The sequence below is a fragment of the Numida meleagris genome, chromosome 5, assembly GCF_002078875.1.
Source record: "Numida meleagris isolate 19003 breed g44 Domestic line chromosome 5, NumMel1.0, whole genome shotgun sequence".
In the NCBI taxonomy this organism is placed as follows: domain Eukaryota; kingdom Metazoa; phylum Chordata; class Aves; order Galliformes; family Numididae; genus Numida; species Numida meleagris.
This window is the reverse complement of record NC_034413.1, coordinates 7285304-7301826: the sequence shown is the minus strand read 5'-3', so window position 1 is coordinate 7301826 and position 16523 is coordinate 7285304. Positions and strand designations below refer to the sequence as shown.

General features: G+C 34.8%; 1 protein-coding gene across 5 annotated transcripts in view; it reads left to right on the top strand.

Moving 5' to 3' along the window:
* ATRNL1 (attractin like 1) overlaps nucleotides 1–16523 on the top strand; it is a 432638-nt gene that overhangs the window by 158032 nt on the left and 258083 nt on the right. The window lies entirely within an intron of this gene.

Below are 16523 nucleotides of genomic sequence, written 5' to 3'. Positions count from 1 at the left end.
GTGTTTCTAGGTAGGTAGCTCAGTATCTCCAGGCCCTTCTGTTAGAAACCAATTTTTCTGTGTATGATTGCAAGCTGATTTAATCCATATAAATGAATTTTGAGTGAAGGCCAGAAATGGTTGTTCAGCTGACTTATGCATGTATGCAAACCATAAATATAGCATTTTGTCGTGATGCATTTGTATTTGCTGCTGTTATTGTTCTTTGGTATCTGAGCCAGTGTGATGTATAACAGTGACACCTAGATAGCAAAGTATGCATCCAAATTGCTGGATTAGTTCTTCACACGTCAGCATTAGAAATATGCTGCTGTCAGAACCAGTGCTTCTGGGTGCAAAGAAACATGCAGCAACCAGATGGTTTTAGACTGATTGGAAAGAGTCACTGGGACAAATGCCACTTCTGAGATTCTGACCTGGGTCGTATTTGGACACAGTGCTTTAAATCATAAATGGATATATAGTTAAACCAGTGCTCTAGAGAAATGAGAGTTTAAATACATAATTCACGATATGTTTTTATGTATTGGGTGGATTATAGGCTTGCTTACAATCACTTCTTTTGAAAGGATATTTTACTTTCCTGCATAAACTTCTTCTAGAAGTCTGTATTTCTTAAGTCAAAAACTTTCGAAAATGTCTATTATATGTACATTACTTTAAGTGTCACATTTCCAATGCTACATTTCAATTAAAGAGCGTGTCTGTTTCTGATAACTACTTTGTGCAGGAACATAGAAGCTATCAACAAATCACTGTTGTGAGTGTAAATTGCATTATTCACCTGCGTGGTTGTCAGAATTTCCAGATGATTTACTTAGCACAAAGCATTCACAAGTAAGTCCTCTCTGCCTTTTGCCCATTCTGTTAAAGCTTTCCGAAGGAGGAGCATGAGAAGAAACATTTTCTGTGGTTGAAGCAGGGATGAGCTACACTGCTGGTGCAGAGCTCCCAAGTGTTGCCCATTCCACCAAGACAATTCCTAGCCAAAGATCACTTGAGTAGCCAGCTAAGAAAAAGTAGTTAAAAACTATACACAGATATACCTTGACGGACTTTTGTTTCTTTTTCCCTTTTACTGTTTTAAACATGTTTAGAAGCACTCTTCTCCACTGCTTTTGGAAACTACTATCAACAATGGTAGTTCTTCATTTGGTTGCTCTTTGGAAATAGACAGCAGTAGTGGGTTACATGGCAAGACAGTTCAAAGTATTGAAGCATTCATAGATTCAGCAATGCACAACAGGAGTGTAGTTGCAAGCAATAGAATTGCAATAAATTAACAATTTTGATTAATCTTTTACTTGTCTTTGGGTTAGACAGATGTTTTGTGGATCTACAACTGTCTGTAAATTCAAAGAGAAATCAGAAGAATCTTGTATTTTGCATTCAGAGGGATGTGCATTATCCAGTATCCAGGGTAATATTATAGAGTTTGCTATGTTGCAGAGTAGGCTTGCTTTTAAACTTGTGAGAGATTAGAACATAACCTTTGAGAAGGATTAGAGAATCCAAGAATGAGTAGAGGTCAAGAGGGATGGGTCACTTATGAAGAGAATTAAAACAGGGATGGACTAAATGATTCATGGCTTTCTGTAAAGTTAAAACCTATTTATTGATTTTTTTTCCCCACATCTTTGCCAGAATATCTGTCTCTAAAGGAGATTTGTTGGATTTAAAGCCTTTAGAAAAGAGGAAGCACTAATATCTGTCCATAAAAGTGGCTGAAAGGCCATACAAATTTTAACTGTTTTCCTAGCTTTGTTGTGTTTTCTTCCACAGCTCTTATTTTTCTCTCAGCTCAGTGTTTTAGGAAATGTCAGCTGTGCAGTAAATCAACAGCCACTGTTTCATGTGTTCTGGGATGAAGCATATAAAAGAGCAGGGTGGTAGGCCCATCTGCAGAGATGTTAAGGCTGAGCTCTGCTACAGGGCACTGTCACCACTGAACTTTCCTTATTGGCCTAGTGGACATGAAGGGAGGAAATGTAAAACCAGGGAAAATGTTGCTGAGCTCTCAGTTGTTCATCACTAAAAAAAAATTCAAAATAATGAGTGGGGAAATAATACTTGTAGATTTAAAACAAATCCAAGGATATTTTCAATTTATTTTATTATTACTTTATTTTCTTATATTTTACTTAGAATACATGTCATGGAGAAACATGATAGTATGTGAGCTATTAAATATTTTGTAGTAATTTTTGGGAGAGCAATATGAATAATAGGTTTATGGCTTTACAATGCAATTCCGTACTCTCAGTAATGAATCAATTATAGCTCTTCCTTGTTTCCTCGATGGACGTGCAGACAGGATAGCAAAGTGCAGTTCTCTCAGTATATCAGCGACTTACTAAGATTTCAGAATTTCAGTTTCCTAACTGAAATTGGTGAGGAAGCATGAAGTGTGTGGTCAGAGAATGCTCTTAAAATAAAATCTGGTATCTGTGAGGAGAGCTCAAGAGGAAAAAAGGGAATTTTGCTTCTGGCTGTAAAACCTTGTAAGGTTTATTATTGCAGTCCTGGAGCTGCATTAGTCCCATTACCTGATAGTCCAGGACTTCAAAAATGGCAAAATAAAGAGGAATGCCGGTCCTTACCCATTATCCCTTCCCTTCTAAAGAGTAAAATTTTAATTTTGAATCTTTTGGGTGACATTGTTATGCAAAGTGAGTGGTGTGTCAAACAAAATCAAACACTTAGTTCTTATACTCCTTGTATCCCTATTTATATCAAAAATTTCCTTTTATTTAAAATTCATCTCAATTGATAAAAATTAAGAAAAACAAATCTTAACTAATTTTTGACATCTGCACTTTGGAGTAAAGATTTTTGTACTTCTTTAGAGCTGTTTATATTTTTCCTTTCTGACTTTTTGCTTGTTTGTAATAGCAAAACAGTCTTTCAAGATGCTGCTGTAGGGGATAGATTTTAAAGGTAAGTAATTTATGGCAACATCTTACTTACATTCACTTTTTAGAAGCAGCAGCTCAATACTATATTAAATCAGAAGGGTCATCAGATAATGCATTCTTATTTATGTTGTCAAAATATGTTTCAGGCCTAGTTTGACCTACTGATAGTTCAGCTCACCTGGTGTTTCCTTACTATTTGAACATACCTTTTTTCTTTTTCCTGACCTTATAATTTGAGTTCTGATATAGGCCACATACCCAAGCAGCCTCTGAAGAGAGTTGTTCTAGGGGCAGGTGGGTGCAAGATCTGGGATGATGCTTGGTTGTGGTTGCTCTCAGTTTATGAGTAGTTCTCACAATCGATAAGCGAGATTAGAATATGGCTGTATGGGTTAATAGCTGTTGAAATATGTAATGCAACCTGTCAGCAAGAAGATTAAATGTGACTTTTAAGCACTGTGTGAGTACATGTGCATGTATATGCATTTATGAACTTAGAGCATGACATCCTTTATTAAAATAATAATAATTAAAAAGATCAAATAAAGCATGTACTAGAGGTGGCTATAAAGCACTAGATGGCAGACTTGCTATGCTTAGGAAAGGATTAAACTCAAGAACATTCCAAGGAGAGTGTTTTAGAAGATAAACAGCAAGTAGCACTTTTAATAAAACTGTTAACAGAGATTTTCCAGATACTTAAAAATTATGTTGAATCTAAAAGGGCAGAAACAATATATTTATGCTACTGAAAAGGTATTTGTTTTAGTTGAGTTGTGAGATATGTACTAGCACTTAGATTCTCTGCTACTGATGTGTAGAATTCCTGTTTCTTTTTGGGACAGCATTAATTTAAACTGGCTACATATTGTAATTGTGAAACTGTCATGCTTGACTTCAATTAATGAGTTCCACCAATTTATACCTACCACTGATTGACTTTGATACAGACTGAGGCAATTTTTATTATTTATAAATACATAAGAATGTCATTGTCTTTTGAATATGCAGGCATATACCAATAAATTCTATTTAAAAAGAAATCTTAGTGTTTCAAGACTCTAGTAGAACAGATTATAGTTTGAATCAGGCAACTCTTGGTAGCATTAGGAAAGATTAGTCTCAACAAACTAAGAACATAAAAAAAAAAAAAAAGCAACAGAGTGTTTGCCCTGAGCTAAAATTACCACACAAATGAATTGTAGCCTTCCAAAGAATTAAAACAATAACCATACCAAGCTCCTAATTAAGTACCACGATCTCACCCCAGGCTCTGTGTACTCATTTGCCAAATGCTAGGTTGGCTTGCAGTTGGTTTTGGGCAGGCTAAAGAAACAGTTTTATTGCCAGTCATCTTCAGATTTTGCTATGAATTGGCAAATCTTTCCGTTAGTATGTATATTTATTTTAATATTGGGGATTTTCTCTGTATATCTGTTTCAGAAATCACACTTGATTTTTGAAATAAGGATTATTTCCTTTCTCTGATAGTTCTTTCTTATGTATCAGTGAATTTACTGACATCTCCTCGCATGTTCTACCTATGTTACTTTTGCCAAAGTAGATCATTTAATTTTAATAACTATTTGTTTAGATGCACTTTTTATTTAGACTACTTTTAGCTGAAGAAAGATGGAGTCTTCTAAATTTTAAGCAGAAGTTGATAGTAGATAAATATTTAAAGGTATGCAAATAAAAGTTTGAATGAGGTTCTTTCATAACTTATTTGGCTGTTTCATGGGTGCCATTTTATTATCTTGTAAGTAACTACTACTATTACACTTAAATACTACATAATTTTCAGAGATTGTAAGCAATATAAATTATGATATTTATAAAATACTTAAGTCTGAAAAGAGAGACTCTGGCCTGGAGAACTCATTTGAAAGAAATACTTTTCACTATACTCTAGTCCATGAGCGATGCATTTATTTTGATTTTGAAGGAAACCGATCCAAAGATCTGTGTGTATGCTGAATTTTATTTAGACTATTGACCTGGGATTCACAGAGTTGGGTGCTTTTCTCAGTTGTTACAGTGTGCTTTGTGTGTGGTTTTTTTCCTGACGTGTCCAGAAAGAAGTGGACTGTCACTCCTCAAACACCTGGGAGGCCTTAGAGCTCCCCAGGCCTGATGTTGTAAGAAGCAAATGGAATAGGAAAGGAACCATCAGTATTCCTTTAGTTTACCTTCAGTCGGTGAAGGGAAAACCAGCTCTTTTACCTTTGTGATGGGTTTACAGTTGCATTGCTTCTAGTGCTGACTTCCTAGGGAAAAGAGAATTCTTGATCAGAGAGACTTTGAGGAAAGATCTGTAGTGAAATCTTGAACCAGTTGAAATAAGAAGAAAAAGCAACAAAAATACCTCACTTCAATAGGAAAGGAGCTTATGGTTTGTAGGAGAATTTCTGTTGGTTCCTTTGGGAGTTCTTCAAACGGTTTAATAGCTTTTCTATGTCAGCTGGAATATTTTTCACCACTGGCTAATACGAACTGCTTAAGGATAGCCTAGCCTCTTCCATTATTACACCCTGAGCACTTAATTAACTGTCTTGTTAGCACAAGACTTGCTATGCAGGTGTCTTGAACCACCTAAACTTACCGCACATTTGTAAAAATGAAGAGAGCAGTCAATAATGTTTTCTGCTTTATAATAAGTGGTGTGAGGCCTTTGCAGGGTGTTTGGATGAAGGGCTCTGATCATTTAAATAAATTGAGGGTCATTTATGCTTAAAGACAATGGTAAAACTTTGGATTTTATGAACTTTAAGAAAATTTATATTATGTTGAAATGTGGACATTATCAAGTTCAGCTTTCTCTTCGAATTGCTAACAGTTCGATTTCAGCATAGTGTAAAGTAATCAGTGACTCCTTGCCACTTTTTCTTAGCTTGGATTGTAAATATCATTTTAAAATATATTGCAGAAATATTACCCATTGGCAGCAAAGTGTAATTTCTTTGTCACATGATATAAAGGGTCACGCTGGCAAAAAATGGAACTGCGGACAGTGTGAGGTCAAAATGCAGCAATGCACATTAGCAAAATAGATACAATAGCAAATGACATTGAGGGAAATTTGAAAAATATCACTGTCAAGAAGTATGAAAACACACTGGTAGAGAAGTAATATATATGCATTTGATTTGTCTCTTTATGTTCACTTGCATGAGTAAATGAATATGCTTTCTTGTGCTACCCCCTTAAGGAAGTGCCATGGCCATCAGAATAATTTTGGAAAAATGACAAGCTGTGCAAAATCTGGGCAGAAAAAAATTTTAAAAGGGCAAGAATCTCACTTTTTTTTGTCAATAAGATGACGTTTTCAGGATTCTAGTCTTGCTGAGTAGAAATGTGTATCACTTCTGTAGAGATCCGTGAAAATACAGCTAGACAGATTTTCAAGTATTAGAACTGTTAGTGACATTAGGAACAGCTAATGAAAGAAAAGATGAAGGTAGAACATTATTAAACAGAGCAGTAGATTATATGGTAGAGAAAAACTGAATTCATGATGAAAAGACAGTGTAAAACTACATCATGCAAATAAATCACTTTCCTTGTGTTCATTGTAATGGATTGCTTACCATGATGCTAGATCTAGTGTAAAAGATATTCACGGTCAGTACATTCTCAGTAATGAAAGGAAACAGGCTGTCACATTGTTCTCTGCATTTTGTTGTTATTTTGCGTGATATTCCAGTTCCTAGGTAAGTTGTGTTAAATAGTTCGTGTCTGACATCTATCACAAAGTGGAAATAGTTCTGTGTTAAACTAGTCATCAGACAAAGCAGTAAATGAAGAAGTGGTTTATTCTGTTTGTGCACTTTGGCTAGCAGTACTTTCTTGTGTGGCCAAAAAGGTCGTGAGTTAAAGAAAACACAGCTGTAGCCGGTTCCTGTTTCATAGAAAAAATATAGTGCTATGAATATTACTTTTAATGTCTGACAGCTGTTTGAGGTGGAAATTGAATATTGTAAGTTATTTCAGAAAGGAGTTAGTGAGCCCTGCCACAGTGGCCAAGGTTCCCTCTCTGAAGCAAAGAATAAATCTCCACTGAAGAGTGGGTGACTGAGAAAAATCAGCATTTCAAGGCTCCATTTTTCCTCTCTGTTATTTCCATTTGGTTAGCTTAAGCAAACAGTTTATTATTTTACATGCTTAACTGCCAGCTCTACTAGCTAAACTTGCAGGGAGAGGGGAAAATAATATGGATTTATTTTTTTCTTGCCAGTCTGTACTTTCTCTCTGTTTTAAAGGCTGTGCAGGCTAGACTAGGCAATATTTGTAAATGAACTGAAATTTTAATATTTCATTAATGAGCCAAAAGCAGTGAAAATTCTGTTACTTAAATCAGCAGATTTTACTTGAAATACAGCTGATCTTATTTTAAATGAAAAGGTTTGTATCTTACATCCCTTAGAAGTTCTCGTGCAAAAATATTCTGCTGCCCATTGTGAGAATGTGGTTAGCATATTGTTTTTTACAATGCAATTCACGACATTATAATACAGGAGGCTGCACTGGGGCATACAACATGTGTTTCTATTCAGTAAGAACTGAAGCTTTCCTGAAATCGTTAAGGTTTCATTTGCTATGAGGGATTTTAATCCTCAGAATTAACACGTTAAAATGGTTTAAGAAACAACAAAGAATATCAGCAAAGTTGAAACATCTCAACTTCAGTGTACATTGTGTGTTTTATACGAATTGTGTGGAGTTGAGCAATTTGGAGTAAGTTCTGACATTTGGGACTGTAGATTTAAGGTTTCATAGGCAAATATCAGCTAAATGATGAGAAAAAGGAAGAAAGAATTTTGAAAACTCTGAAATATTATAAGAGTACTTTCTTCTCTTTGTATATTTGTAGCCAGTTTTCAAGGTGCGTGTTCTGTTTCCTTCTAATACTTGATCACTCAGAGGTCACTGTTTAATAGCTGATGTCTGTATTGAATTATTGAAGAGCCGGGACAAAAACTATGATAAATGTCCAACTATGTAGCTTGCTCTGAAAGTAATGCCTCTTATTTCCGTGGAAAATACAACAGATTCAAAGGGCACAATAGCAAATTCTAACAGCAGATTCTCAGCACAGTGTTTTTTCAGCATAGTCACCGCCATGCATTTTTCACCAGTGATGAACAAGAGCCTGCGTGTTATAAGTAGCTATCTTAGAAAGAAATAAGTTGTCTTCAGAAAGTTTTGGTTGAGGTAGAGTGAGCCTAGACTATTAGGAACATTTAGTTGGGTAAAAATGTAACATGGATCAGATTTTTCTGTATCTGGCTGTCTCAGGATCAAAACGGACAACTTATAATATCTTTCCAAATAGAAGCTAACATTTTGCAAGAGAGAATTTCTCTTTAAAATGAAATTTAGTTACTATGTTGATTATGACAGTAATCCCTATGTCTTTTTGTAGTCTTTTTAACATAGTTTATCTTTTTAAAAAACATTAAAAGAAACACTAATTTTTTTTTACTGTATTTTTTTATTATAACTTTGAACTTCTTTGAAATTCATTCTCACATGCTTTCTCTACATGGAAAGAAGCGTTTAATTAGTAATTGCTGGAGTTTTTTTTTTAAAGCTCATTCCACTCTTACTACATTTAGCAAAACTGCTAATTTTGCAAGTTGATATTGAAGTCTTCACAGTAAATGACTTTTTGTTTTGTCACAAAGGACAAGCAATGTTGGACACCAACATATTTTAATATAACAATGAAAATGAGGCAATGGATGACAGAAGCAGATGATAGAATGAATCAAACAGCTGCTCTGAAAGTTCAAAATAATTATTCTGACTGTATATAGCTCTGGTAGTAGTCCCTTAACTTTGTAATACAAGCTGAACTTATTTTGGTCACAAATGAATTTGATTTATAGCATTTGATAATGGAACTTGATTTCAAAAGCAACACTTCTGCTGACAAAGTTGAATATGAATAGGGCTGTTCTCAACAAGCTTACTTAAAATAGAGAAAAATCGCTTAGGAAGAGCAAAAGAGAGGCAAACTGTCTGTACACCGAAGAGGTTGAAGTATAACTTTTAGAATCTTCATGAATAGAGAGTTCCCTAAATAGAAGAATGTAGGTAGACTTACTGTAGGTAGACACCTATTACTGATGGGGCTGATGTCGCAGTCATGAGTGGGGTTCCTGCTCTAACTTCAAAAGTGATTTCAGGAAATAAAAATAGAACAGTGCAATTTTATGGCGTGTCTGTTCACAAAATTAGTGTATTTGGTCATGCAGAATTATCATGAAAATGTACCAATTCAGGCATGTAATTGTCTTTTTTTCCCCTTTTACCGCGAAGAAAATATTGAAATAATGTTACTGATAGAAGTGAATGGTTAAAATATGGTTTCTTATCTGTGATCTTAAAAGTTTTTGTGAATATGTACACAGCTGTGTGTAAGGACAGACATTTATTCAGTGAATGAAGAGGCGTCATATTTCTATTACCTGTCCCTTCCTGTTCAACAAAGAAGACATATTGAAAAAAACTTTAGTCATTGATCACATGAAGATCATGTGCTCCTTAACATTTATAAAAGATGACTTTTCCTGTTGCAATTCTTGGGTACTAACATGTTTTAATATAGCGCTGAAATGAGGCAGTGGGTGACTGTTAGGTACAGAAAACGGAATGAATCAGCTGCTCTGAAAGAAACTAAGCTACGTTATGAGTGGGTCTGGTAGCAGAATGCAGGGCTCACTGACGTGTACTATGGTAGTTCTGGCTAAGAACTTTTCTGAACATTAATTTTTGGGGCCAAAATACTGAACACCTTTCTCTGAACAATTTTTTGGAATGAAAAGTTTTTGCCAGTTTGTTCAATTTTAGAAATACATATTAAGAAATGATGTGACAGGATCCATAAGAGAAAGGCCACCAGTCAAAAGTATGAGTCCCATAAATGTATCCAGTTATATACACCCTTGTTAGGAACTCAAGTTCGTTCTTTCCTTCCTGCTGGAAAAAACGGGATGCTTTATTGGAAAGAACTGGCAAAAGGGAGATGCAACTCAAGAGAAAAACAATTCTCTAGAATCTTCTCCTGCCTGATTGAAGTTGCTTAATAAAAACCCCTTCTTGAAATATGCTATGTAGGCATTGGAATTGATGCCAGGGAAGTGGAGGAATTAATTTCTAGCACAATTATTTTTGTTCTTTAGTAGGGCAGGATCATGTAATTATTAATATCATGTCTATATACTCTTTCCCCAGAATCTTTCCCTTCAGAATAAACAGAATGGAACTGTCTGTGGGGTGCGCGTCAGTGATCATGTAGCTGAATGTATGTTCTTTTCCTAATTTCTAGCAAAAGTTGAAAGAATCATAGTGAATAATGGAAGGAACTGCAAAATAAGAATGACCATATGTATTATTACTTAATTTGAAATATGAAAAAGTCATACTCTAGATATTTTGGATTGGCTACTCATGATTAATGGATGTTTTAGTCCTTGGTCTCTTTGTTTCATTTCCTGTCCTGTAATAATGGACTAATAGTGCCTGCTCATCTCACAGTAATATTATAACAAATTTATTAACTTTTCTAAAGAACTTAGAAAATGGTAGTGATGAATACTATAGAAAGCCATGTTAGAAATTAATTCAGTCTTTGGAAAAGGGTTTGTGTAGTATGTAGTAAATGAGGCATGGCCCCAACGCTAAGTACTGAGCAGAGAACAAAGTGTTGAATAGCTGCCCATTAAGAGAGCACTCACCCAAAAATAATTCACAGGCAACCTTCATTGTAGTCGTTCATTTTACAGTCTTAATATTCCTCTTTAACATACCTTTTTATATATAACTTTATCACTGTTATATTACACGTATCCATTTTTTAAAATAATAGCATAATTATATATTCTTAGAGAGTTTTAGTGGCACTCAGAGGTAGTGAAGTAGAATTTCAAATCTCTTGAGGTTTCTGTCCAAACTTTGTTCTTTTGGGAATGTTCTTGTATTATAGAAAACACAATTTACTTTTTTATATAAAAAGCTTAAACATCAGAATAAGTCTGGTCCCCATTGGATGTAAATAGAAAACTTGCATATTAGCCGTATTGAAAGATATGGTTTCTTAAAGAAAGAGCACAGTTTCTTGAAAATTAACAGTAATGTTAGGATTAAAGAATTGCTTTGAAATTTATTTTCTCATTCAATTAAATGGCTTTCTTTGCCTAATTATTGTTGTTTTCTCACATGTGCTCATTACTGACATTTTGAATTGATTTTAATGATTCCTTTTGACAGTGAAAGCCTTCAAGCGTTTTGAAAATTTTGAAATAGAGATATGAAAAGGCTCAATAACCACAAGTCCTTGTTATGTTTGGCTGTTGATGATGAAGATGGGATTGTATTGTGGTCTTATATCCCAATGTTCTTTTTCTATTTTATACAATTATTTTTAATACATAATGAAGGAGTGGCTCGGGAACAGAAATTAGACTGTGGGACTCCCCCTGCCTACTGAGTGCCTGTGTCATTTGACTTCCTCTTGTCTCTTTCCATCCGCATGCAAATTGAATCCTTTTTCCCTGGTGGCCTGAATCCTCCCACTGCTTCTCCTTTGCCTACACTGAGTTGACAGAGGCACACATCCTGCTAGACAAAGATAGGACTCAGTTTTAATACTATCAAAAAGAAGGCAGCACAGAACATGGTGGGATCTCTGTTGAGGAGGCTGCACCGAGCACCATGCAAATGTCTGTGCTGAATTCTGTAGGAGCTGAGTTTAATAGCTGAGCACTGGGCAGGCTGCTTGAGAACTTTCAGCTCTAGAATACCCAGCCGGTAGATTCAAAGTACAGCACGTGCTGAATTAACACTGAGATGTGGCTTTGTTGAGTTTGCATAGGAGATTTATAGGTTATCAAAAACTTTTCCTGAGAACATTTAGACATTAAAGTTCAGAGGGGTTACAGATTAAACGCTAGCTTGTGGCTGCTTAAATTCAGTCTGCTTGCCCCTTGAGTCACCTGTACCTTCTATCAGATTTGAGATGAAGGTCTGGACTTCAGAGCAAACATGCTAGACATTCTACAGTCATTTCTACCAGCCTAAAGTAGGGGGGATTACTGTTGTTACCATGTGATAGTGTCTCAGTGACTTTCTCTTGCTCATTGGCATAGGGAAATTCTGAACATAAATTTTAAAATATATTTATTTCAAAGAAAAAAAAAGTAGGCAATGTAAGCATGAAGGAGATGGTGGCATAAGAAAGCGAAGTGCTGGATATTAAAATTTTACTGAAACAATCTAAAGCTAAAATGAAAGTGCCCAATATTTCCTAAAGATTGGAGATGTATAGAAAAACAGGTAACTTAAAAAGTCTGTGTGTTTCAGGTAAATTCTTTTTCAGTTAACTTTTTAAAAATTAAAGAATACAACAGTCATTCTATAATGTCATTAACATTTCTTCCATAGTTAAGAGAAGAATCTATGCAGTGCTCAACACAGTTAACTACCTGGTCTATTTAGAAAATCATTATCGCTAATTAAGACTTTGTGAATTAAAAACGTGTTGAGAATTTAATTTAGGATGAAGTGCTTTGAACAAACGTGGGATTCATACTCTAGTTTTTTAAAAATTTGTTTTTATCTTTTAATCTTTGATTGTAAAACCAAATATAAAATGTGTGGAAGATAAGGTATCTGTTACAATGTTCACGCACATGGCTTTGTTTTTTCTAACAGAAAAAATGAAACAGTTGACAAAACAAACCACAGAGCGTTATCAGTTGTGATTCTAGAGAACCAAGCACTTTCTTCTATCTTTCCCTGAGAGAATACTCTTAGTTTGGAGACTGAGTTTTGAAACGTAATGGTTATTGATAATATTTTTACCTCTCACGGAAATGTTGTTGGTTGAATTTATTTTGTTTTCAGAGCTCACTGGATTTTGAAAAGTTTTGCAGCCTTGTTTGTATAGATCAGGCAGATGAAAATGATTGCTTTTGTCAGGTGTTGCTTCTGTGGTAGTTTGATTATTGCATTTGGTATTTTGTGTCTATGTGCTTTTGTTTTCATCCTATACTACATATAAATACAGCGAGATTTCTTAATTTCTGTATATCTGTGATACAGATTTATTTCCTGATTTAAACACTCTGTTCTGCATGTGTGTTTTTATTAACAGAGGCACTTAGGAAAAGTCTCGTATTTATCTAAAATGTAATAACGCTTATGGTTGGCTTGATCAAAATTTACAGTAGAATCAAAAATGCATGCAATAAAGTCTCAGGCATCTCTGAATTCCTGATTGTATGTATGCATTAAATGTACACTGAATAGCAATTTAGCTATTACCCATTTAGCTATTTATACATTTTACTATTCAGAACAGGTCATATTATGCAATTAAATTTTACTTAATTTTGTATTTATTTACAAGATAAGCTGTCTAGACTGAATGGTACTATGAATTGAGAAATATAGTATGATGTACTGTGTAACTGCTTAGTTTGTTTATGGGTGTTTAGAATACGTTAGCACAGATTATGTATTAGGTATTACATTCACGATGGGCCTTGGCAGCGTGAAGTAAAGCTGTGTGTTCTGCCTGATACAGTCTGGAGAAGGAAACGCATGAGAGAGAGGAGGTAGGATAGGACCCAGATTCAACAGAGGAGTGACTTCCTCACAGCCCATTTTAATTTCTACTCTCACTTTGAATTTTCTCTCACATTAGTTCTTCTAATTTATATTCGAATAAAATCTAGTTTTATGGAATCAATCCAGGCAAATTTCGCTTGAAGTTTTGGCTCACTATGAAAATAAACCTTTCTTTAGGCTGTGAGGAAAAATAAACTTCATTCTTCAGCAATCCTCTGAATACTGTGAGGGGATGTTGCATAGTATCAGCTCTTTCATTTGCAACTGACTTCATTTGCACTGTTGAGTCATGTAAATACAATAGGCTGTGCTCTATTGTGTTTTATTGCATTCCAGATGTCTTCTCTGAATTCGAATAATCTGTGAAGGGATGTACTTCTGCTCTGCATCATCCATACTGTTGCCAAGATAGGTTTCGTTTGTCCCTCTGTAGTGCAGGTCTCTCTGGAATAAAAGTTTCAGAATTTTTTAAGATTTGAAGTTTAAAAAACTTCTACATGCTTCTTTTGTATGGTTTTGAGACAAGAGTCTTACGTACAATCTGTATTTTGCCTTATGACAAGATCTTAAGTGAGATGGCTGCTGGTCTTTCTGGTCTTAGAGGAAGACCATGGCATTTTAAAATGGTCATTTACTCTTTGTTGTGAACAAATGAACCATATCTTGTTCTGTAGGCCTATCTACACAGCATCTTGTAGCCTTTGAAGTAGCCAGAATCTCTGTAAGAATGCATGTTGTGCTAATCCAGCATATATTTACAATAATTTGCAAGGCATCTGTATTTCATTTGTCTCCAAGTTGACTAGTTCAGGAGATTTTATCAAAGCGTTTTTTGGCCTTGCTACTCATGATTATTAACGGGCTTATTGATCCCTTTAATAGGAATCAGTCTCTTTTTCCAGTCTTTTGCTGTTCTGTTACCTCTGTATGATAGGTGTAATGGTAATATTCCTATTTTGATATGGTACATTGTTGCTAATAAGTCAATGAGACTTTCTTAATTATATTTACACAGTTATAGAAGTGTAGTGCCAATAATTTAAAATTTAATAATTATTCATCTTTCACTTGCATAAGCTGGAAAATACCTGATCAAAACTCATTACCTAAGTTTGATGTTAAGAGCAGCTTATTTAAATAATTGTAATGTGTTGACTGGTAGTAGATTAAGTGTACTTTTCTATGTCCATGGTCATGGTAATTCCTTTCATGTAACTCTTCTTATTTCCTTTCTTGGCTCAGTGAAATAAATAGTTACTATTTTCTTTAATTATTAGGATGATACAGTGGGATGTATTCACACTTCACTGATCAATAGGCTTTTTTTTCTCCTTCTAAGTCAGATTTCCTATGGGATACAACAGTGTATTTTTTTCAGATTATGTCTTGCTGTAAAAAAAAAAAAAAAGGTGATCGTCAGCATTAAGCAAACTGTTGAGTCCAACAAAAGGCTGACACAGCTTTTTCCTTCTCTGACTTAATTTGTCACTCTTTGTATTTACTGATTTTGTGTTTACCATCACTTAAAAAAATATTTTTAATATTTTGCTAGTGTGGTCTGATAGCTAGTACAATGTCATAAAGAGAGGGATCAAAATGGAGCGTGGCAGTCATTCATTAGAGTCTAGTGTCAAAGATGACTTGGGTCTAACCGTATTTCTACACACGTGTACAATTACACTTATAAGGCATCCTTTTATTTCCAGTGATAGAGGAAAAAAAACAGAATCTTTTGATCCTTGTAGGACCATGGTGATTAGATTTACAAAACTTGTTCTGTTATGTCTGAAGATATTTGCCCCTGTAAAAGAGCATTCAAGATCCACCCTACCCACCTCTGGCTCCTCACTGACTGTTGCCCAGGGATTATTAAACTGCTAACATAGTTTGCGTCTCTGAGGGCTCTTGTGATTCTGGACCATCTGGTTGCCCTGAACAGTGTGTGCTGGGATTCTCCATGGCCATCTCTAAAATGCAGCGCAGTTATCCTTTTTGATAGGGTTGTCTTGCTGAAAACCTGCTTCACCCTGATAAATACAGCCTCATTTCCCCCTAAATAATTCCTTTTTCAGTCATTACTAGATATGCGACCCTACTAAAACTTAATCCAATTTCTCCAACTTCAAGAACACAATAGGTTGTCTCAAAATCTATGTCTTCTGCCTCACTGCAATCATTTTATTTTCCTTTCGGGAAGGGTTAAGTATGGCTTGGGTCATCTGAGGGTGTTCCTTTCTCCTTTCTGTACTTAAGGCAGCTTTAGCTGGCATAAGAAGAGCACTGCTGGGATTGAGTGATGGAAATTGCATGGATAGAAACAGCACAGCAATTTCTTGTCTCTGTTACTTTAATAGGTTGAACAAAAAACTTGTAGAACAAATATCATTTGGAAGTGAAATAAAATCTGAGTCAATCCTACTACTTGTTTCTCTTGTATGGAAAGTTTATATCACTTGCCATTTAGAAAATTGCTTAGAATTCTGGCAATTTAGAATGGATATGTTAAATGATTTCCATTCATAATTCCACTGTGCCACTTCATTATTAGCAATGTTATTAGCTACAGTATCATACCTTCAAAGTATGTAATTTTATGGTAGATGTAACTTTTTTTTCCCCAAAACTTTAAACCTAATAATTCTGAACTGTGCTATAGTAATGTAGCTACGTAAACCATTTTACACAAACACAGTAAAACTTATGACTGGAAAACTATAATATTTCAAACAAATTTTGAACATAATATTTGAATAACTATTTCAGAGTAACCTTAGGGAACTGGTAACACTTCAACACCACTTGATATTGTATTTTGGAATAATCAAGGGATGATGACTCTGATAAACTCAATTTCTTAATTTAGTTATTTTTTGTCATTTTATTTTCCGTCATTGCTTCACTTATTTTTTTTATTGCTTCAAGACATTGTATAGTCACAAATACTTAAACAGTGGAATGCATGTGAACACTTCTGAC